Source organism: Rattus norvegicus, chromosome 1 (genome assembly GCF_021556685.1).
Source record: "Rattus norvegicus strain SHRSP/BbbUtx chromosome 1, alternate assembly SHRSP_T2T, whole genome shotgun sequence".
Lineage (NCBI taxonomy): Eukaryota > Metazoa > Chordata > Mammalia > Rodentia > Muridae > Rattus > Rattus norvegicus.
The window spans coordinates 226001655-226026533 of NC_141534.1; the positions used below are offsets into that span (position 1 = coordinate 226001655).

The following is a 24879-nucleotide window of genomic DNA, read 5'->3' on the forward strand; positions in this document are numbered from 1 at the left end:
CCAAAGGTTATTGTAAAATGTGGTTTAAGAGCCAGGAACCAGCCATCAACTTATTCTCCATGTTCTCTTTGTATTCTTGATTGGTTGAGCCATGGAGCATGGGTTTTAGAACCCACTGGAAACCATTTGTTAACATGAGAGAAAAATCTGTGTGCTAGTTTGTACTGGAGGAATGCCTGCAAACAGTATACATGATGGGCAGTCATTGATGGAGTTAAATTGAATCCATATCCCCAGGAGAACAGTGTCACCTTTCTTCCAGTTCCCAAGTCTCCTAAGGATGCTTTCTGTGTGGTAAGATTTAACCCCCACCACCCCACCACCCCCGGGGCCAGGGCAGGCACCAACACTAATAGTCACAGGTCACAATTGTAAAGATTCTCTAACTCAGAAGCAACTTTTTTCTTTTTTCTTTTTTTCGGAGCTGGGACTGAACCCAGGGCCTTCCGCTTGCTAGGCAAGCGCTCTACCACTGAGCTAAATCCCCAACCCCTGACTCAGAAGCAACTTATAGGTGGCATTGATCTTTGAACAAGAGATTAGAAGAGTTTTTATTTATTTTATGAGAACTCTCAAGGTACTTCTTATGCATGGTTACATCCACAAAGAACTCCATAATCATAGTCCCATCAGCTGTGCGGTCATTCTGGAAGGACAAAAACAGCCAATGTTGTAGTGTTGCTATCGCTGTGATAAAACGCCATGACCGAAAGACATTTCAGCTTACGCTTCTAGGTAACACCCTACCAGTACAGGAACTCAAGGAAGGAGCCTGGAGGCTTAAACTGAGGCAGGGACCATGGAGAAGTGCTGCTTACTGGCTTGCTCCTTGTGGCTTGCTTAGTCTGCTTTCTTATACACCCCAGAACCAGGGATGGCACCACCCATAGTGAGTTGGGCCATCCCACATCAATCACCAATCAAGAGAATGCCCCACAGTCTTGCCTCCAGTCCAGTCTCGAGGGGCTTTCCCTCAGTAGAGGTTCCCCCTCCTCAGATGACTCTAGCTTGTGTCAAGTTGACAAAACCCTAGCTAGCACAGTCAGGGAATTTCTTAGTGACTCCCCTCTCAGTGAGCCTACACAATAGCTGGCATGTTAAACTTCTTAGTGGTGGGAGAATTGTGTTCAGGATCCAAGTCAGAAAGTCACAAATTCAGATCCTATCCAGTGCTGTTGATAGCTTGAATATAAATTACTATAAAGTTGTGGCTTAGTAGGACAGCTGCTAGATCTTATTAATGAACCGGAACATACTATAAACATATTATTCCGGTAGTTTTACAATGGAATTTCAAGATTATTGGTGTATTCATTATCCTAGGTTTATTTACTCACCAACAAGAATAGGGTTTCCTTCCCTGTTGTTTTGATTTGTGATGCTTGTCAGTTCCATTTTGAGTAGAGAAGTGGTTGTTGTTATGGAAGTAGATAACTAAGGAAAAATGGGAAAATTTATATTACTATAGCTCGGCTGTTTATTCTCTACTTTATTTCTGTTGTTCTCAGAGTGGTTTTTAATCTAAAACTGTGGCTTACATATGCTAATGTGCTGTCTATAGGAGCCACATTTGAATTCCCTTTCCAGGGAGTAATTATTTGCTTCCAGAGAAGGCCACAGAATGATTCCTGCCACTTCTATTTCAGAGCCAATGACAAGGTCCATTAATGAATCAGAACTGCTCCCACAAGACTGTTCCTTTGTGTGCTCTGTCACACTGATACAGCCTTGCCTTTGCATCTCAGGAACAGTGATGCAGGCACAGCGCTTCCTGCCTTATGCTCTGTGCTCCCAGCCCACAGGTAGGGATGTCCGTTTATGCTGTTGACAGTGTTGGGGTTTGAACCCACAGCCTTACACACACTAAGCAAGCATGGTGCCGCTGAGCTACAACCCCGGGTCTCAGAATGTGACTTTTAAAAGCGTCTCCTGCTCAAAGGTCCGAAATCAATAGGGAGAACAGCTCCAAGATGGCTGACGGACTACCACCTCCAGACTGATATCCTAGGAGTACATGCCAAGGATAAAAATGGAAGCCGCCATCTCTAGGAGGCCTAGTAGTAAGCATCCTCAGGCCGTTTTTCTGGGGAGTGTGCTGAGACACTGCTCCTCCTGGACACTTTTCTTAGAAGAACACAAACCAGAAAGACATCACTGAGCCCTCTACCAGACACAGCAGGAAAGGAAACGCCTGTCAGACTAGGGAGGGCTAATATTCAAACCAGCAAGAGGGAAGTTTTCTCATGTACTTCAACAAATTCCACTTTTCCCCAGTGCTTGGGTTACAGGGGAGCAACATCACGCCTGGCTTTTATGTGGGTGCTAATTTCAGGTCCTCACGCTTTCGCGGCAGGCACTCTAACCAATAAACCATCTCCCCCACCTCAATGATTCAATTTTAACCAGGTATCATGGCAAAGGAGTGTTTCCATAATTAGTTTTTGTTTTATAACCAAATATTACCTTGTTTTTCATTTTCAAATACTGGTTAAAACAGTTTGCTGCAGAGAAGGAGAGATGGCTCAGTGGTTAAGGGTCCTTGCTTTTGTAGAGGACTTGGGTTCAATTCCCAGCATGCACAGGGTGGCTCACAACCATTTGCAATTCCATTTCCAGTGGATCCAATGTCCTCTGACCTCTGTGGGCATCAGGCATGCACGTTATACACCAGGCAAAACACTCATACACATAAAATACATAAAAAAATTTAAAAGTAATTCTTTGAATAGGAGACATTTGAACAAATTAGTTCCCTTTGGATTTTATCGGACTATAATGTGAAGAAACATGAGCATAACTGCATGTGTGAGCGTGCATCTCTACATAGATCAACACGCTAAAAGAACAGACTGCTGAAGGAGACTCAGCCTTCACCACCGTCACCACCCTCGCTCTACCACAGGGAGGAAATACATTCAATGATGGCTATCCTTAATTATAAAGGAGTAGATTTGGAGTCACCATGGCAACACACCCTTGAGTGTATCAGTTAAGAGTGTTTCCAGAAAAGCAAGACACGCCCTGACCGCCCATAGCGGCCTCCAATGGGTTGGGATTGTGGACTGAGTAAAATGGAGAAAATGACAGGAAGAATAGCGATCATTTCTCTCTGCTGTCAGATTGTGGAATAATGCGCCCTGATACTTCATGTTCCTGCAGCCATGACGTCACTGTTAGAAAGGTTTATACCCTCAAACCGTGAGCAAAAGCCTTCCTTTTTAAGTTGCTGTTGTCAGGTATTTTATCAAGGCAACAAGAAAAGTAATGACATAAAAAGTTGACCCTGAGAATGGGACCATTGTTGAAATGAACATGATGCTGTGGTCTTTAAGCTTTTGGGGCTGGTTTGAACGAAAAAAATGTGGAAGGTTTTGAAAATGTAGCCTACAGAAACCGTAAAATGCTGTAAGCAGAATTTAACGTAGTATTCTGATTGCAGTTGGAAGAATAGAATGCTTAGAGAAAGGCAGGCAGTGGAACCCTAACTCGTGAGGCTTCAGAGGGGATCCACTACTCTATGACAAACTGGATGACAGTTAATGTTACATTCTGGCAAAGAATCTACATTCATTCTGCTTATGACTTGAGAACTTGAATGGGGCTAAATTAAAAAGTAATGGACTAATTTGTTTGGCAAATGAATTTAAAGACAGCCTATCATTCAGTCCTAGTCATGGCCATGCTTACTGCTCTTGCTCAGGAAGAGGAGGGAGAGAGAGAGACAGAGACAGAGACAGAGACACAGATAGCCAGAGACAGAGACAGACAGAGACAGAGAGGAAACTGTGAATTCACAGGGAATATGGATATGGATAAGTTTAAAGTTGTGGACCAGGAAAGTGCAGATAAAGAATCTGTAATTGCCATGTTCTTAATGCCATTAAAGAAAAACTCACACTGTTGCTGGAGCAATGAGAGAGGTGCTTGAGTGGCAAGACCCCACCCACTGAAAGCTCCAGTCTGTAAAAATGGATATTCATTTGAAGGGAAAGAGCCTGACCCGAGACTAGTGCTGAAGGGAACGGTTTCCTGCTCAAAAAACAACGTTTCCTCTAAGAGAAGCAAACAGTGGTCCCTGCAACTTTGGTCCAAAGGCAGGCATCTAAACATCTCAAGGCATTTAGAAAACTTGGCAAGGTCATCCAGACGGCATGGAGTCTATAGAAATGAAGGATGAAAAACATGGAGGTCAGAGAGATTATGTCAAGGTTCCAGAGAGCCACAGAGACAGCACAAGGGCCTGAAAGGCCATTGTCGGAAGCCAGGATGGTGAAACGTAAGGTGTGATGGAGGACTCGGGATGGTGGATGATATTAGGACAGTTGTGCATCCACTGAGGAAAGCTTTAGGCACAGAGCTGAAGCAGCCCAAGCCAGAGCATACAGGCTGTAAACAGCAGCAGGAGGGAAGGACCACCCAAAGCCTGAGGGAAGGACTACCCAAAGCCTGGCAAGCACAGATTGTCCCATCATGACCCTAGATGCCTGACATGGAGCTGAGCAGTTAGGTAAGAACCTTGGTTCCCTGTCGTCTTTCTTCGCTCATCTCAAAAGAACAAGAGCTTCCATATACACGTGATTTAGGCCTTGGAACTGGAGTAATATTTTAAAAGTTCTCAGTGATCTTGCTCCTCCATTTATTGTGTGACCCAGCTGTAATTTTGGACAAATATTTTAAGAAGGAAAAGTCATTTTATTTCTGAAGACTAGAGCATACTTATTTGCACGACATCCAGAATTTAAATTCTTACTACGCAAGTCAGGTGTTCTGGAACATTCTTTTAACCCCAGCACTTGGGAGGCAGAGGCAGGCAGATCTTTTTGAGTTCAAGGCCATCCTGGTCTACATATTGACTTTCAGAAAAACAAAATGTACAAAGTGAGACCCTGTCTCAAAAACGATAAATTCTTAGCACGTGGTGGCTCCAAATGTCATTTCTTCTTGTAATTTTGGAGTAAGTGTAAGAAGATGACTAAGCCACTCAGTCTTGAATCCATGTAGCTTGTCCCTAGGTCTTCTTATTCATTGATAGCAAACCTAACCGAGGCTCCACCACCGAGGAGTCTCATGATTCTGGAAGAACTTAAGTCACAGACGTGAGCCCAACTCATGACCCCGTCTGGAGGGGCTGGGGTTAGAGATTTGGCATAGAGGGTGATTGGATTTTAAACAATGACCATGTAAATAGACATGGAAACTCGTGGAAGTTAGATTGCTGTAAAGAAAAAGAAAATAACTCAAGACCAAGAGCTGAAAGGAAACTCAGAAGGGTGTGCCACGCTGTCTGTGTCTCCAGGACTTGGGTTTGCTTAAAGCCCTTAAAGGAATTCTGAGCATCTCACAGAACAGGTGCATTTCTTATTGTCACTATACCTAGAGTGAGAAACAGATTGCCTTGGTTGTTTTTTGTCAATTTGACATCTGGGAAGAGGGAACCTTCCTCAGATTGGCCTTTAGGCAAGTCTGTGAGTCATTTTCTTGAAGAATAATTAATGTGGGAGGGCACAGCCTACTGTGGGTGATGTCACTCCTAGGTCAGTGATCCTAAGCAATGTATGAAAGCAAGCTGAGCAAACCAGTAAGCAGAGTTCCTCTGAGGACTGTGCTTCAGTTCCTGCTTCCATGTTCTTGCCTTGAGTTCCTGTCTGAGTTCCTGCCATGGCTGACCTCAGGGATGGACTGTGGCATGGGAGTGGAAGATGAATAAGCCCTTTCCTCCCTTAGTGGCTTTGGTTAGGGTTTTGATCACCGAAATAGGAAGCAAACTAGAACATGGCCTCCGCCCTCTGTTCCCAAGAAGACTTTGTTTCTCTTAGGCTTTTGCCTGGCAACAGTGAAGCAGTTTGGATTAAACCATCTGCTGGGGTCCAGAGAAACCACTGCTTAGAAGCACACTGATCTCGCCACAAGGTGTTCATTCTCAAATTTTTCTGAATGGGTCAATCCATCAAAGTTCCGCCATGCTCTGCTGACCCTTCGAAGCTTCAAACCATCAGAGTGGTCAGACGAGTGGGTTTGGATTAGTCCAGTTCAGGAAGTGTTGGTGCCCACTCCACCCATCCCAGTGGAAGACGTTCCAGACCACAGCTGCAGAAAAGGGGAACTGAGAGTCCACGAGAGGGAAGAAGGCTATCTGAAAGAGAACAAAGGAAGGCACCCAGGGCTGCACACTGTAATCTATCTCAGACTTCCATTTCAACAAAGGAGAGGAATTTTGTTGAGGGATATTAATTTCTACTCAGTGAATTAGTTTGAGAAAAATCCATATTCGTCAAGTTCGGGAAGTCTTTGTTCTCCTCTTTTGGTTTATGATACAAACTCCGCAGAGACGGTCTGAATATCATACTTTATGCAGTGGGATCTACATAATGAAACATCATTTTGTGTTCCATACATTTGTAGAATTTATATGTTATAAAAATAAAAGGGTAGAAAAGAAAATAGAAGATGTATTTCCTGCTTGAAAGAACCCATAACCCTTGAACTAATTTAATGTCTGCTGTGACTCACTTCAGAGACTTCTGGGAACAATAACTAAATGAAACAGACTCTAGGAGGTTCTGAGTGATTAGTGATTAACACTGGGGGAATTTCTCCACGTCTGGGGGAAGCCCGACTGCATTAGAATACTGTTGGGCTCTGAAGGGGTCATCAGCTTGTCCTGACTTGCCTAGGACGGCCTTCATTTTGCTGTCCCAAGAGCCCAGTAAGAGTGGGAAAGAAACGACTGCCAGGCATCCTCACTCTTCTTTGAAATCTCCAGCAGTCAGATATGGAAATGGTTGAAATGGCTGTGCTCTCTACTTACCCAAGAGGATTTTTCTGGGACTATCTTCCTTTAATAGCATAATGATAAAACTTTAAAAAAAAAGAGGGACCAAGTATAATAAATTACAAAGATGGTAACATCCGACAAAGGCCCCTCCAGTCCAGAAACAGTTGTGATATTCTTTAGCTTGCTTAAGGTCAAAAGGCCATTAGACTAGTACAAGAGTCTCTGTGCTATAGTAAGAACCCTGGGGACTTTAGAGGACCAGTGGGTGCTGGATTTTGCTCCTTACTCTGCGCCCTCCGGATGTGGCTCTTCAGCTTTCCTGGACACACACTGAGCTACGATACCATCTGAAGGCTGTGCTATATTGCATTTCTGTTGCTTGTTTCCGTTGGTCGCCATAAGAGCCTTGATTGTGCTCCACTGAAGCACGGCAGTGATATTGTGGCTAAGTGTCCTACAAACATGGCACCGTCATGACTGCCGTCACAAAAGCCATAGTCAGTGTGATTATCATCTGGCAGTGATAATTTGATTATATATTATATATTTGATTAACCCGACCTCTTCCCTCATCCCTTCTTTCCTGTGCATTCTTCCAGCGTTTGTGATGCTCTGCCCATTAAAATCAGGGTGGAACCCACATTCGTTTCAGGGTCTAAGACTCAGATTCCCTTTCTCCCCTGAAGCTTTATCTAAACCCCGTGTGCATAGCAACAGGTAAATAAAAATACTAGACATATTAAAAACAAACCTGAACACAGGAAGAACCGATATTGATGTGGGTGGTTTAGATATATATCAATATATCCCGTTGGAAGTGCTAGCATTTTCTGTCGGGTTACATAAAAAATACTTTTGGCTCTTGTTTCTGCCTCCCATTTGCACACTCAGAGTGCAGGTACACACACCACAGTGTTTGTCTTTTCAATTTGGTTTCTGGGGCTTGAACTCAGTTCCTCACATTTGTTCAACAGTGCCTTATCCACTGAGCCATATCTTTAGCCTACTTTTTCTGAGATGGGTCTCACAGTGGAGCCTGAGCTGATTCAAACTCGTAACCGCCCTGATTGCTGATATTATAAGCAAGAGCTACTTTGCTTAGATATACTTCAAAGCTAGCATTTTGATTTACCGATGATAGATTATCCAAGGCGGGATCATGGTGTCACCTTAATTGTGTTTGTCTGTGCATGGCATACGCAGAGATTCATCACTGTCCACCAGGCTCTGGGCCTCAGAGATCAACCACTGTAATCCCAGTCTGCGCTCAGTGAGGGGAGAGCCTGAGAGAGCACTGCCCATCGACTCGCCATAAACGGCTGAGAGTTCTGGGTTAGTGTCACCCAGACCCACTTGGACTGTTTTGCTGTTGTTGCTGCTGCTGCTGTTGCTGCTGCTGTTACAGGGTTCAAGTTCTTCATGACTGGAAAATTTCACCTTTTAATAAACTTTTTAAAATTAATTTAAAACAAATTTTAACTTTTGCTTTAACTTTATGTTTTATGGGTATCTTGCCAGCATGTATGTCTGTGCACGACATGCATGCAGTGCCCACAGAAACCAGAAGAGGGTGTCGGATCCCCTGGGATTGAAGTCGTAGACAGTCGTGAATTGCTATGTGGGTGCTGGGAATTGAACCCTGGACCCTCTGGAATAGCAGTGAGTGCTCTTGACCACTCAGCTATCTCTCCAGCCCTTTTAAGTTTAAAGTTAAAGAAGACAAGGGGTTTCATTGTGTCTTTCATACATGGGGTTCTAATTGGTCTCCCTCTCTCAGTGCCCTACCTACATTCTGGTCCCCTGCTGATGGAGCTTCACACTGAGGAGACAGACAGCAGCCACACCAGAGCCACCTGTTTCTTTCACATCATAGGAAATACAACATGAAAAAGTGGGGAGGAAATATACATCTTTTATCTGACTTCTCCCATGCCTCAATTCTTTAAAAACATTGTTTTGTATGCGTGTGTGTGTGTGTGTGTGTGTGTGTGTGTAAGAAAATGTCTGGTATGTTCCTGGAGAGTCTCCAACTTACACATTTAGGCAGTTTCTGACGTGAACTCACCAGTTCCCTAGTCAAGGTAGGGGATCCAATCCTATCTCCTGAGTGCTGGCATTGCGAGTGTGATTTCATGCATATGTCTGTGAGTGTTGGGCATCCAAACTCTGCTCCTCGTGCTGGCACAAGTATAGCAAGTTCTGTACTCGCTGTGCCACTTTCCCAGACCTAACCCACATTTGGAAAAGCATTTATCGTATCTTATTTAAATCAAATAGTAGGCTTGGATGTTGCAAGTTGGTATAGTGCTTGACTAGCATGCATGAGGCCCTGGGATCAATCACGTATGTGCACGTATGCCTATAATCCCAGCCCTGGAGGGGCAGAGGCAACAGGATCAGGAGTTTAAGGTTGTCCTCAGCTATGTATTGAGTTTGAATCCAGTCACATGAGATCACTGTCTCTCCACACCCCTCAAACCAAAAAAATAGTATCCAGGTGTGAATGATACACTCTTGTTGTCATGCCAACACTAAGGCAGATTGCTAGTTAAAGGTTAGCCAGGACCACCTTGTCTCAAAATGGACAACTAAAAATAGTAATTATGCATTTATTTAAAGGATACAATATGATTTGGTGTATGAATTCATTGTTGAAAGAGTAAACAAAACTAACTACATATTTATTATCACACCTAAACATGTTTGTGCATGTGATAACCTTTAAAACCTACCCCAGCAGGTAGAAATGTCACTCAGTTGCCCATCATATATGTGGTCATGGGATTAGTCCCCAGCACTACAAAATAAAATAAGATCTATACTCGTGGCAAATGAAAAATGTGTAATAGTTTTTTGCATGTGTATAAATGTGTGTACATGTGTGTGGATTCATGGGGAAGCCAGAAGTTGACTCTGTCTTCCTTGATCCATTTCTGTTCATTGGGGCAGACTCTTTGGATCCTGAAGCTCACCAGTTCCAGCTAGACTCAGTAGACAGCTTGGCCTGGGAATTCTCTTTCTCTGCCTCTTGAGTGCTGTGGGGTGCAGGTGACTGCTGCTGCCTGGCCTTTATGTGGGTTCTCAGAGTCTGAACTTGGATCCTCACACTTGCGGGACAAGCACTTTATCTAATGAGTTTATTTCCCCAATCCACTCTTTGTTTCCTCATTGTTTGACACAAGTTTTACTATGTAACTATATTGCCCTGGTACTCACTATACAGACTAGGTTTGGCCTCATACTTAGTGGTAATTCTCCTACTTCTGCCTCCTGAGTGCTGAGTGCTGAGTGCTGAGTGCTGAGTGCTGAGTGCTGAGTGCTTCCTTGTGCACCACCAACTACAGTACATTCCTGCTAACTGTAGCTGCCATACTTACTGCTATGAACAGACACCATGACTAAGCCAAGTCTTATAAAGGACATTTAATTGGGGTTGGCTTACAGGTTCTAGTCTCAGTACACTATCATCAAGGTAGGAGCCTCCAACAAGGCCATACCTACTCCAACAATGCCACACATTCTAATAGTGCCACTCCCTGGTCCAAGCATATTTAAACCACCACAATACGGCATTTCCCCCATTTCTGTTCCTCCCTCTAAACTCTGCCATATGTCTCTCCTTGCTCTCTTTCAAATTCATGAACTCTTTTCATTAATTTTAGTTAACTTTTCATTAATTATTTTTCATTAATTATCAATTAATTAATATGTTCTTAGATACATAAATACAATCTGTTCAGTCTATATAATGCTACTTATATGAATGTTTTCAGGCTGAATTTGGTATTGGATAACCAATTGCTCTGCTCTTCTCTAGAGAAGACTATTTCTCCGGCTCTCAGTATTTCCTTGTTCCTGTAGTTCTCCCTGTAGAGTTGAGGCCTCGAGTCCTTCCCTACCCCCCATCCATGTTAGCATGTCATCTTTGCTCAGCTCGTGTTTAGGCAGTCCTGCTGGAGAGACTTTCTGGGTGTAGCTTCTGACATTCCTGGGAGACACATCTCATAGCACTTAGGAATAGGAAGTACAGTAGGCTCTCATTTAAAAAAAAAACAACTATCAACGGTTCTGTCCCTCTGTGAGCAAGCAAATGCGTCCTTATTGGTGATGGTAAAGAGGACACATTGGTTCTTACTAAGTGTGCCCATTTACAAGGCGTGCCAACATTGCAATGCAGCCTTTGTAGGTGCGAGCCTCAGCCCTGGGCTCTCATCTACTTGTTTTATCATTCACAAATCATTACAAAACTGTAATGTACAGGACAGTTTTGACTTTCACATTGGTGCCATTCCAAGGCCCCAATATAAAGAAGATAAGGCCTTAGCAGACAGACAAACAGGCTTGGATATTGCAATTTTTCTATACAACCTCTATATAAGTTTCTGAAATCCCAACACTTGGAAGATAGGCACAGGAAGACCAGTTGAGGGCCAGCCTGGGCTCTATCAGACCTTGTTACAAGACAAAGAAACAAGGAAGAGTGAAGTGAGGTCTGTGTAGCGTCTTTTCTTACCTTTTTAGTTGCTGTTATGATTGCCGCTGTCCTCTTTTGATACAGGATGTCGTGTAGCACAGGCTGGCTTTGAACAATGTAGCTGAGAAGGACCTCGAGTACCTGGCCTTCTGTTTCCACCTCCCAAGTGCTGGCGTTACAGATGTGCATGACCATGCCCAGTTTTCTCAGCCTTTTCTGAAGTTAACACTGCAGTCTCCCTGCTTCTTGCTTTCTTTGCTATTTAGACTTAGTGATTTAATATCTATGGGCATTTTACCTGCATGTATGTCTATGCACCGCTTGGGTACGTGGTGCATTTAGAGGTCAGAAGAGTCTGACAGGACCCTTGGAGCTGGAGTTATAGATGGTGATGAGCTAGCTACACGTGGGTGCTAGAAACTGAAACTAGGTCTTCTGCAAGAGCAACACATGCTCTTACCAGATGACCCATCTCACCAGCCTCGTTCTTACTCTCTAGCTTTCGATAAAAGCTGTGTCTTTTCTCTGGCCATATCCTAGGTGCCCAACAAGATGGAAATTTAACTCTTTGCAATCAAACATCATTTGTTTTCACGTTCATAGGAGGGTATGATGGTGTTGAATGGCACATCACAGTATCATTATATCTTACTTTTCTATTGCTTTGAAGAAACGCCATGACCAAGACCAAGACAATTTATAAAAGAAATCATATATGTAGGGGCTTGCTTACAGTTTCAGAGGGTGAGTCCATGACCATCATGACAAGGAACATGGCAGCAGGCAGGAAGGTGTGGTGTTGGAGCAGTAGCTGAAAGTTTATATCTTATCCACAAGTTGGAGGCAAAGGGAAAAAGAGAGGGGGAAGGGGAGGGGAGGGGAGTGGGGGAGGGGACGGGAGGGGAGAGGGAGAGGGAGGAGGCTGGGCCCGGTATGGGATTTTGAAAACTTAAAACTCACCTCAATGACACCTCCTCCAATAAGGACACACCTTCTAATCCTTCCCAAACAGTTCCACCAATTGGGAATCAAGCATTCAAATATCTGAGCTTATGGGGACCATTTTCATTCACACTATCATACATTATATACCTATAAAACTCTTCCACTTAAGGTACTCATACTTAAGAATCCGATTATTCTAAAAAGTAGAAAATAGCTTCAAAATCCTTTGCTTTTTAGGAGGATCCTCAGCTTGACAGAGAATTTAAATTTCTGTTTATATATTTTAAAAATAGGCCTAGTTAAAATAAAAAGTAGAGATCTTTTGTGGAAAGAATTGGATATTTGAGGGTTTGAAATATTGAGTGTTAGGGACTTTGGGCAAAGAGGCCAACAAAGTACCCAGTATGTGAATGGTTAGAGGCATTTTATCAACAGGCTTATGCAGATTAAGTTTCAAATGTTTGCCCTGCTGTGCCGAGCTCTCAGTAGAAGTCCACAGCGTACATGTGATTGCATTAACATAATGGTGCTGCGTGGAAGTCAAGACGCACACAGGCTCCCAGTGCAAGCTGACTGTAGCGCAAGGGACCATGGGAGGAGAGATGGGAAGAAGCGGCCTCGGGGAGGGATCGTGGCCAAAGGCAAGGGATGGAAGAGAACCCCAGCTCCTCACAGCAGATGGAATGGGACGTTCTGTCTTAAAGTCTTAAAGGGTCGGTGCCCTTGAACAAACGGAAGTCTTACATGACAGTGAATGCTAGATATTTGTGTCCTGTCTTTATGAACTGTACCTATGAGAGATAAATCATCTTTGCCCCGTGTATTTTTTCTAAGTTCACTGAATCTAAAGAGGTGCATATTAGTGTCTTCATGTTTCCAGCATGGAAGTGCAGTAGAAATGAACGCAGAGAGGGCAAGCAACACGAGCACGGGCGGGGCTGGAAAACACTGCTTGGATGCCCACCACGCCTCTCTGTGTCACCAGTTTCCACCACATCCTTCTCTGTTGCCAGTGCCCAGATGCCCACCACACCCTTCCCGGCCACCAGTTTTCCCTATGATGCTCTCCAGAAAGCACTCAATCTCTAGGTCCCTCATGTTCATCCATGAGCTCCTTGCCTAACTTTCCTGAGTCCCTTTTCCATTTTATCCTCACGTCCATTTCTGCCTCTTACGGCCTCTAGCTTTTTCCCTCCTCTGAGAAAAACAAACAGTAGAATGCCAACTATAGCTTTCTCTAAAACAAAAACAAAAACAACAAAACAAAACAAAAAAAAAATAGATTTCTAGTTTTACATTTTTCCTAGATTTCTGGTCTTTTTAAAAAATCTTTTAAAACTATTCATTTTTATTTTCCTTTTGTGTATGTATGTATGTGCATGTCCGGGGTGTGCATGCACATGATTACAGGTACTGGTGGAGATCAGAAGAGGGTGTCAGCCTCCCTGGAGTTGGAATTACAGGCGGCTGTGGTCTGACTGACACAAGCCCTGGGAACAGAACTCAGTTCCTCTGCAAGAGCAGGACTCTCTCAACCACGGAGCCATTTGTATCAGACAAATAAATCTGTCTGATTTGGAAAGCAGCCACCACAGCCCAACTCTCTGCAGAGAAGCAATAGTATGCAGACTTATCCAAGAAGAAAATTTCTCTATTAGTCAGAGAATAAAAACAAAGCAAAAAGGACGTGTTATTCGACTGTTTACACTAGCATTGGTCGTTAGGATGCTGTGTTCGTTACCAGGCTACTTAGAACAGAGCATCGGTTTCTCTGGCCGTGTGGTTTCGCCCATGGCCACTAGGTGGCAGATGTGGTTCCGAGCGGAAGAATATCCAGGGACAAAACCTGGAAGTGATGGTTCCTACCTTACTGTTTCTGAGGAAGAAGCCCTTCCAGATTTTTCAGTTATGGTTTGGATATGAAGTGCCCTTCCTAAAAAGATGTGTTGAAAACTTGGCTCCGGTCTGACGGTCTTACTGAGGAGGAACTGAATCACGAGGATACTAACTCCATCAATGGATGAGTCTGTTGCCGAGTTCACAGCCGAAAGGGTTTCCCAGCTTGGCCACATTCCATAGTTACATAAACTGCGATCTCCACCGCGAGATCTCCACACCCTTGGGTCTGGTTCTCAAATGGCTCAACAGAGCCCCAAACCTTTCCTGTCACATGCCAGATTGCTCAAATAAGTCAAGAGAACTCCAAATTTAAGGAGTACTCTGCTGTAATTTAGGTATCTAGGAAAATAATGTTTTTACTACATTGGCATCCTGTAGGGAGAGTTATAGGGTGGGTGGGTCCTTAGACAGCAGCAGAGCAAGGTCCACACCCTGTGTTCCTGGAGCTCCAAATACCCGAGTAGGGAACTTCTGGCTACTTTGTATGTAATATAAACACATATAAATATAACACACACACACAATATATATATATATATATATATATATATATATATATGTATGGAGTTTGTTTGTTTGTTTTTGTTTACTGAGGCAGAATTTCTCTGTAGACCAGGCTGACCTCCAACTTAGAGATCTGCCTGCTTATGTATCCTGAGTGGTGAGACTGAAGGCATGCTCCGCCACTGCCTGTTTTTTCTTCAACGTCTATGCACTGAAAAATAAGATTGGCATGCCTTTTTAAAAAAAAAAAGTATGTGGCTATTCTAGACTACCAAGAACAATTGGTTCTGCCCTTGTAGTTTGAGCTAAATGCAAGGATTTCGATATAATTTGAATTTGAAGCTGAAGGGACCAGACTTTCCTGGACTTCATCTCGGACAGACTTATAGGAGATGAAACCAACAGGTCAAAACTGTAAAACAGCCATCAAGAATAAAAATGCACAATCTAGGATAAAAAGGAGACACGTAGTATTTTAGGGAAGATATGAGAATATACAGGAGGGGGAGATCCCAGTTAAATTAAACAACTAGAGATAAAATAAAAATGCTTTGATGAAAAAAAATGCAGCAAATGACATTAGCAACAGACTAGACATCACAAAAGACCAGTGAGCTTAAAAACCACACAAAACATTTTGAAGCACCAGGAAAAGTACATGGTGGTGTTGGTGTGTCTTGGAAACAAGAACTGGACACAAGTGACCTCAGAAAAGTATCGAGAAAACGGATGTGCATATAATTAGAATTGTAAGTGAGGAAAAGAGAGAAGGCAGAAAAATATTTCAAGACTGTTTAGACAAAACTTTCTTAACCTCCTGTAAACCAAAAAGCATAATTCACAAATCAATGACCAACACAACTAATAAATATGAAGAAAAGCATGTAGAGACATACCTGGATCAAACTTCCAAACCAAGGAAAAGTCTACGGCTGGGGAGATGACTCAGGCAAACATCACACCCAGAACCCATGTAAATAAAAGCCAAGTATGGTTGCGCCTGTTGTAAGCCTAGGCTTGGGGTGGCAGACACAGGAGGTTCCTCGGGGCTCTCTAGCTGCCCAGCGTGTCTACTGGGCAAGCGCCAGCCCAGCGATAGGGAAGATGGCTGGTGGCGGAGGAATAAGACCTTAGGTTGAACTCTAACCTTTACATAACACTCATATACACATGCATGTCCACTCTCACACATGTGAGTTTACACATACACAAACACGTTCACACACAAAAAGAAAAAGTGAAACAAACAAACAAACAAAACCCCCCAACTTTAGAAGATGACAAAGAATAGAATTAGAAATTGGTTTCCGGGCTGGAGAGATGGCTCAGTGGTTAAGGGCACTGACTGCTCTTACAGAGGTCCTGAGTTCAATTCCCAGCAACCACATGGTGGCTCACAACCATCTGTAATGGGATCTGATGCCCTCTTCTGGTGTATCTGAAGACAGCTACAGTGTACTCATATATGTTAAATAAATAATATTAAAAAAAATTGGTTTCCATGCCATGGTTTGTGTCTTGAATGTCCCCTGAAGGCTTGTGTTGAAGGCATGGCTACTTGCCTGTGACTCTATGGCATGTGAGCGGGTAGAACTCTCTGGAGATGGGGTCTCCTGGGAGAGGATTTGGTCACTGAGGTTATTCTCTTGAAAGAGAACCCTTTTCCTTTCTGTCGGTGTCGGGGCTATGAAGTGATCAGAGTTTTGTTTTGTTTTGTTTTGGTTTGGTTTTTGGTGTTTTGTTTTCTGTTTTCTTTTCCACATGCTCTCTTCATAGCATCTTATATGGGGCCAAGAGACTACTGACAGAAGTCCTTCCTCCTCCCCAGGGATGGAGATGAAATTCTGACTAATAAACCAGTCACTCTGAGTATCAGAAAGCATAAAGCACCATCATTATAGCAAGTAAAGAAAACCACTGTCAACTGAAATCTCTAAAACTAACGACAATATCTTGTCAAAATGAAGGCCAAAAAGGTTTTGGAAAGTGAAACAAAACAAAAAAATGAATTACCACCATTAGAAGTTCTTACGATATGTATACATGAAGTGTATAAATATCATTTGGAGGTAGACTGTGTCATATTAAAGATTGTCTACCCTAGACTGTCCACTAAAAACAAAGAACAAAATAGTAAGTGTAACATATAAATAGTAGAAATAATGTAGGATAATAAAATGAGAAACTAACCTACAACAAAGCAAAAATAAAAGAAGGAAAAATAAAATACAGATGAGACAAACAAAACACAAATAACAAAATGGTAGATCAAGCCACAGCATCTATAAGCAACTGTTTAACATAGAAAGATATAAATAAGTTAAAGCAAAAACAACACACACACACCAACACACACACATACACACACATACACACACATACACACACACCAACACACACACACCCTAACACACACACATACACACACACCCTAACACACACACATACACACACACCCTAACACACACACACACACACACACACACACCAACAAAAAACAAAACACCCATAAAGCAAAAATCACAAGAAATCTAGAATGGCTACATTAATATCCAAGTATACTTCAGGGCAGTAAATAACCCTAGAGATGTGAAGGGACAGTTCATCATGAAAATGGGATCAAATCATTATAGACTCAATGTGTATGTCAATAGACTATGTTATCTACATGAACCAGACACCAAGAGAACTAAACGAAAATTAAACCCACATGCTATTGAACCCTTTAGTAGCTGGTGAGTAAAATAAATACACAAAGTACCAAAAGGGCTGTAGAACTCTCTTTGGTTCCTAATGGGCATTTCTGGAACACTTCATCCAACTACAGACCACACATTGTTTAAATGTACGTGGGACAGCTACCAAGAGACGACCCTAACAAGGTCACAACACAGGCTTCAGGTTTGTTGTTGTTTTCTTCGACCCGAAATCACACAGTTCATAAAGTCGAAGATAGTAACAGAAAGAAGCCAAATGACAAATGATCTAGAAATTAGGACAACACCCTCTAAGTAACCCACAAGGCTTAGAAGAAATCACAAGGAAAATATTTTTAGTGGAATAAAATTAAAAAACAACATATTAAAACACATCTGACAGAGTTAAAGCATTGTTGAAATTATTTCTACCATATTCAGGACCCGCCTCAGCCTTTCTCTCTCCCTAGACCCAAACTCAGAAGTTTTGAGGTCACAGGTCTTCAGCAGCAGGAGTCCAAAACAATTCGTTGCTTTTAAAGCCAGCAATACTTTAGGATTATTTAATAACAGTGTATAATCTTACTTTTTCAAAATGAGAAAGAAATTTCAGAGACAAGGGGTCTCCTTCCTTCTCCATTGCTGTGGTTAAAACACCCCAACAGAAGCAACATAAGAAATCATGGCTTACTGGGACAGTCCATCATGGAGGGCAAGTCAGTACAGCAAAAACCTGAAGCAGCTGATTACAGAAAGTCAAGAGGGAAAGGAGGGTGTGTACTCCTGCTCAGTTGGCTTCCTCTTTTGTATGCACATCAGGATCCAAGCCCAGGGGATAGCATTTACTGCCAAGCCTGATGACCCAGAGTTCAATCCCCAGAACTTACAAAGAGGAGCCCTGGAGGGAGAGAACTGACTCTTTCAAGTTGTCCTATGGTTTGCATATGCATGTGCACTCTCTCCCACCTCCCCCTCACACACATACGCAATAAATTAATTAATTAAACAAGTAAACAAATAACTAATTGCAATATAAAGAATAGACAAAGCAGCAGTTTGGTTCTCCCAGCAGTGGGCATCCACAGGATGGGGCCCAGACAGAAGTATGTAAGCGGTCCTTTTGTTCTGGGTTCCGCTCCTGTAAATTCATAAAAAACAAACAAACAACTGGAGAGTCCTTTGGTGAGGTCAGATGGTTTTACATGAATAAGTGTGCCAGACGAGTCAGGGAAACTTGCGTAATTACGGTAACTGTGACCTCGCCCATCCTCGCTGCCTTGGGGTGGGGGTATTTTAATTACAGAGAGACAAATAGGAAAGAGCTGCAGAATTTGATGATTGTGTCAGGCAGTCAAAACCCAGGTTATTTTTTCCTTTTTTTTTTTAAGTACAAAAAAAAAAAAAAAGATAAAAAGGTTACTTTAGAAAGACACCTGAGATGAATAGAATTTTCTGTCAGTCTACTCTGAAATGGCTAGCCAGGATGGAAAGCCACTCAATCAAAAAAAAGTTAATCAAGAAGCTTTATGGGCTGCATAGAGAGCTCAGGGTAGGCAGCTGAGCTGCTTCTAATCCAGGGGAAAAGGACACCAGTCTTCGTGATCTCATGCTGTCAAGGCTGGTTTAAGTCTGCTCTCGTGTCAGTCAGGCATGTGACAGAATGAGAAAGTAAACTCTGGAGAGCCGACTTTGATGGCGTGCCACAACTCAGCCCTAGCCGGTGTCTCCAAAGCTCGTAGTCAACAGCACATACATCTGAGAGAAGCAGACATGTGTCAGCAGGTGCATGGACCCCAGTACAAATCTCCATATGTCCTGATGCCCACCACACATGTAAACACTCGCTCCTGAATACCAGCACGCTAGAAAGAAAGGGTGGAGATTCCCTCAGCCACAGATGGCAGGCCAGGCCAGAAGATTTCCCTTGGCAGGTGAAATATGAGCAGAAATGGTCTGCCTTATTCCCACTCACTTGAAGACCCACTTTGTGGTTTGATATCTCTCCTTTTTCTAAAGCATAAGATGGTGCTATTCGGGTAGAGGAGCTGATCCATCAGCCTCAGTCCCAGAATGGAAGGCGCATACGCGGGGCTGTGATGACTTGGAATGGGCATGAAGCATAAAGAAAAGTGGACCTTTGTGTTTAGTCACTGAGATGTGGAGAGGTACAACATAAATGTGTCATAACAACCCAGACTGTGATAACTAACCCATCCCTGAGATGACAGCATCAACCCGCTTAGGAAGGTTTAATTTAGTATCCCCTAATGCTTCCACTAAAAAAATATTTGTCTTTTTAAAAATGTGTTTGGGTGTTTTGCCTGCATGTATGTATGTCTGTGTACCACATGCATGCCTAGGGACTTGCAGAGGCCACAAGAGAGCACAGGATCCCCTACAACTGGAGCTACAGATGGTTGTGAGTCACCACATGGGTGCTGGGAACCAAACCCTGGTCCTCTGGAAGAGAAAACAGTGTTCTTAATGGCTAACCTATCTCTCGAGCTCCAGGTTCCTCCTCCTAACACTGTTGATTTGAGGGATCGGTTTCCTATAGAAAAATTTGGGCGGCACCTTCAAGCCATAGCAAGAAGGTTTTGTGTAGTAATTGATATTTTAAAAATCACGGCACAGGGGGCTGGGGATTTAGCTCAGTGGTAGAGCGCTTACCTAGGAAGCGCAAGGCCCTGGGTTCGGTCCCCAGCTCCGAAAAAAAAAAAAAAAAAAATCACGGCACAGGGTTCCTGAACACGTTTATGTTCTTGGATGAAAGACACACACACACACACAGACACACACACAGACACACACACACAGAGACACACACACAGAGACACACACACACAGAGACACACACAGAGACACACACAGACACACACAGACACACACAGACACACACAGACACAGACACACACAGACACAGACACACACACACACACACACACACACACAGAGCCTTTATATTTTATTGTTTCAAGCAGCACAAGAGCTGGGCAGCTGCCTAACTTCCTTGTCGTTAGAATCCCCCTTCCTACCGATAACTCCGAGTTACTGCTTACTAATCTCTATGCTCCTTCTTGGCCGTTCTTGTCCCAATTGAGCAACCCTCAGGGCCACGTTCTCCTGACCCTTTTACATGGCAGCTCTCCTCCCTTGGCACGTTCTTCTTCATGGCGGATCTGTACCTTCCCAGCTCTTCCCTCCCTCCTGGTCTCTAGTTTGGAAGCCTAAACCCCGCCTACCTTTCTTCTCCCCAGCTATTGGCTACTGGCATCTTTATTTACCAATCAGAATTAACAGGGGGCAGGTTCCCAGCAACAGCGTGCAGACCGCATACCGAGGACCAGCACTTATCTTTACAAAAAAAAGTAAAAGACAAAACCTTAACAGTGGGTTACAGAAGCATAAAACTGAAGAACCAGATGGTTAAGTCCCAGGTTATTTACCTTTTTATAAGGGTTAAAGCATGCTTGGTAATGCACCTCTTTCATATTATGCTGATTCAGAATCTTCTGTTCTTTTTTGGGGGGGTTGTTTTAGTTTTTTGGTGTGTGTGTGTGTGTGTGTGTGTGTGTGTGTGTGTGTGTGTGTGTGTGCGTGCGTGCGTGCGTGCGTGCGTGTGTGTGTGTGTGTGTGTGTGTGTGGTAGGGGTTGTTTGGGTAACTGCTTCCTTTAAAGTTCTGGTTTGATTCTGTGACAACTCACCCCATTGGTTCCGTTTTCCTTTGCTCCGTTCTATTAAGCCCTAGGGGTCAGAGCCCAGCCCAAAATGATCGGCCTCTCATTATTTTTGTTTACCAGAAGCAGGGGCCCCATTACACCAGCTGCAAATGTCCTTCTTTCTGGCTGCCTCAGGTTCTGAAGACCGCACGTCAGACTCTCTTACAAGTTTATCACCCTCTTGCAAACACATCTGTACCATTTTGGAATCTTCTGCCTTCAACCACCTGCTACCCTTTGCCCGTAATGAAACAGAAACTGTTCCGACTCCAAGCCATAAGTTTGTGCCAGCCTGAGAATCCTCTGTGCTGATCTTCTGAGAATAATCCCTACACCCAGGTCTTCCCCTCTATTATAAACCTAGATCAAACTGTCCCATGATACAACGAAAAGAAGACTCTGTTATCAAATGATGTCAATTAGTTTCCATGAGCACTCCCAACTATCCTCAGAGAACCTACTGAGGTTTTGTGGGCATGCTCACAAATGGGCAGACATGACTCAGGATGGCAAGATCCAATTTGCAGAGCATTCCAGGCCTGGGCTACGGTCTGGAAGCTACTGTATATTCTGACCATTTAAAACACATTAGAAAGAAAGTCAGCATCGAGTTTTCACCCTTTAAAATATTTCTGCCTGTCTATGTCTGGAGGAGGTTGTGGGCTCTGGCTTGTTAGGTGGGGGTTGGTCAGGGTGGGACAATTAAAACCTTAACTTGTAAACCAGGTGTGGTGGGCATTCCTGAAACCTGAGCACTCAGGAAGCTGAAGCCCACAGAGGGCAAGTTCGAGGCCATCTTGAACTGCAAAGGGAAGATCTAACTCAAGAAGATGAAGAAGAGGAACCCTTTATACAATGCTGGAGGAGCTCTAGGAGGTCAAGGGAAGCTACTCGGTGTGAAAACTAAATACAATGTTCAGTGTCTTGGATTTAATACTAAAAAAAAAAATTGAAAAAATCAAAAGCATTGTTTGGTTATGTGTGGTGCAACTCGATTTTAAATCCAGAACTCTCGAGGCAGGGGCATGTTGATCTGTGTGGGTCTAAGGTCAACCTGGTGTGCACGCTGAGTTCCAGAACAGCCAGGGTTACGAAGAAAGACCCTATCTTTTAAAACAGAAGTCAGAAGAAAGTCATTGGGGTTGAGGATTTAGCTCAGTTAGAGCGCTTGCCTAGAAAGCGCAAGGCCCTGGGTTCGGTCCTCAGCTCTGAAAAAAAAGAAAGAAAAAAAGTCATTATTTGAATAATCTGAAAATTGTATATGATTTGCTCTTATGAAACGCAATCAATTACTATTAATTTTATGCTCACTGAAACTTTTAAATTAAATCTATTTTAACTGATAAATAAAGGCAAAAACTGTATAATATTTTGACACGTACAGACCATGTATAACATCAAATAACAATTTCCTTGGTTGCCATAATGAGTCTGTGGTTTTGAAGACAGTGTCCAGGTTCTTAGGAGGCACACAGTTACACATCCAGGCGTGAAACAGCATGGCATTAGCAACTTTTAACAGGAAAAGGACGTTATGTTCTTGCTTGATGGAAATAAATCTGAGACAGGCTGGTAGGCAGGCACTCCGTGGACTAGTTTTTGAGCTTTCGGTAGGCTTGAGAACGTTAAAGAGAAAGTTTTATCTCGAGAAGTAACTTGAAGAAAAGGCGGTTTTAGCTTACAGAACTGAGAGAAGCCAAGGTTGCTGTGCTGAATTACATGAGAAACCGTCTCAGAGTGAAGCCGAAAGAGACTGTCTGTTGACTGCAGAGGTAGGAGCCAGCCTGGGGGAGTTCGGAAGTAGCTTTTGCCCTCAAAGAGAGATAATGGTGTCATAAAATTTGCTCAGCCACGGGCAGCTCTAGCAGCCTAGGAAGGCATCATTTTAAGGACTGAATGTGTTTTCCATTAAATATGGCCTTCGAATTTTTATATTCCAACAATGGCCGGGAAAATCACAGAAGCTGCTGGAGTTTGACCCTGAGAATGGTAAAAGACTTTTCCTAGTGGATAAAAGATAAACTGAAAATTTGGAAGACGATTTATTCCTCCTCCCCCTCCCTCTCTCCTTCCTCCCTCTCTTTTTCCCTTCCTCCCTCTCTCCTCCCTCTCTTTCCCTCCCTCCCTCCTTTCTTTTCAAGATCAAATCGAGGGCCTTGAGTATATTAGGCAAGCATACTGCCACCTAGAACACCCCCAACCCTAAAGAGGTATTCCTGAAGTTGGTACAGGACTGTAATCTCAGTGCTACAATCACAGAAGGAGAAGGATTGAGAGTTTGAGGCCAGCCTTGGCTACATAGCAAGATCCTATCTGAAGAAGATTGTGGGGAAGGGGCAGTGCTGAGTAGAGCTTGTCCAACATAGCAAAAACCAATCTAACCTGCCCTGGTAGATAACACAGCTAGCGAAGTAAGGAGTGATCTTAGGATAAATTGGTACTTAGTGGCGATTCTATCATGAAAAGCAAGTGCCTTTCAATTCTGCTTGGCTGGTGCAAGGTGAATCTTCTGTTTTCCCTTTTATCTGCCCTTGAACCTTCAGCAAGCTACCCAATAAAATTGCAATAAAATGATTTTGAATACTTATATTTAGAATTCTTACTATACTGATACTACATTTAGTGTCTCTGTGTGTGTGTGTGTGTGTGTGTGTGTGTGTGTGTATGCGCACGCATGTGTATGTGCACATGCACTCTGCACATGAGTGAAATATTCAGAAGACAACTTTCAGGAGTTAGCTCTCTTCTATTTCGGGGGTCTGGCTACTGAGTTCAGGTCTTCAGCCTCGGCAGTGAGTACCTTTACCTGCTGAGCCATCTCACTGACCAGATTGTTTACATCTGGTTTAATGGTGTCCTTCTTTAGGGAAACTCTCCTGAATTTCCATTTGCGGTAGTTACATTTATTTTTCCACTTGAAATAAGTATATGAAAGTTTGGGAAGTGAATCAGTTAAAAACGCCAGGCGAAGAGTTCAATGCTTGCAGCTCGGTTAACCAGGAAATGTTTTCTTTATGCCCTGCGTAACTGAAGACCTAGAAGTCCTTCCCTGTAAGATTCATCTCTCAGAAGCACCCCCTTCAAACTTCTGGCATTGTCCAGGGCTGCTGTGGACAGGTGGCATCAGTTTTATGGTTCGAGCAGTTTCCACTCCTCTGCAGCTCCATTCTTCTCAGTTCCATGAACGCTGCTCTTCAACCCTTGCTTGGTTACTTGTGCCTGACAGCTTGTTCGTCTTGGGTGGGGAAACAGAGAAGGCTTGGGAACTTTGCAGCCTGAAGCACTCCGTGTAAATCTCCCCCATGCCTCAGGCCATGGTCGCAACGGCACAGACCACAGCAGGTGGACAGCAGTCCCAGGCCTTTGGGATGTTTTCCTCAGTGTTGAAATCATTTGTATTATTGAAGCAGAGTGTGTGGCAGGGTCAAGTTCTCCCTTGCTGTGTCCTTTCCCACACTTCAGGCAAGGCATCGTCCATGTTTATGACTTCAGGGAACACAATTCCCTCTTTTCCTCTCAGGCAAATGCCAGCAGTAGCAGCATTAAGAAGAATTACAGCAGGCCTAGGAACGCACTGAGCCATTGTACTTGAGAATAAAGAACTTGGTCAAAATACAGTCAAATGGTTTGGTCTGTACCAGCAAACCCTCCCACCTCACCCAATCCCCACCCACCTCATGCGTGGTCCCCACCACCTCATTCACCAACAATACAAGTCACTGATTGTTGGTTTCTTATGATGTCACAATACAGCATATCTTTTGTTTTTTCTTCTCTTTCTGCAAGTGTGTATAGTGTTCTACTTGTGTATTTTGATACATAGGCCCACGTGCACAAAGAGGCCAGAGGAGGACGCAGAGCATTCC

The 24879-nt window shown here is 43.4% G+C and overlaps 1 long non-coding RNA gene across 1 annotated transcript; it reads right to left on the reverse strand.

Annotated features, from left to right (window-relative positions):
* Window positions 1–526: 526 nt before the first annotated feature.
* On the reverse strand, window positions 527–1434 carry LOC102553402 (uncharacterized). Its single transcript, XR_015655417.1, has 2 exons — window positions 1338–1434; window positions 527–646 (listed from the first exon to the last, which is right to left on the reverse strand). It is a non-coding gene; the product is annotated as an uncharacterized LOC102553402 (long non-coding RNA).
* Window positions 1435–24879: the final 23445 nt, after the last annotated feature.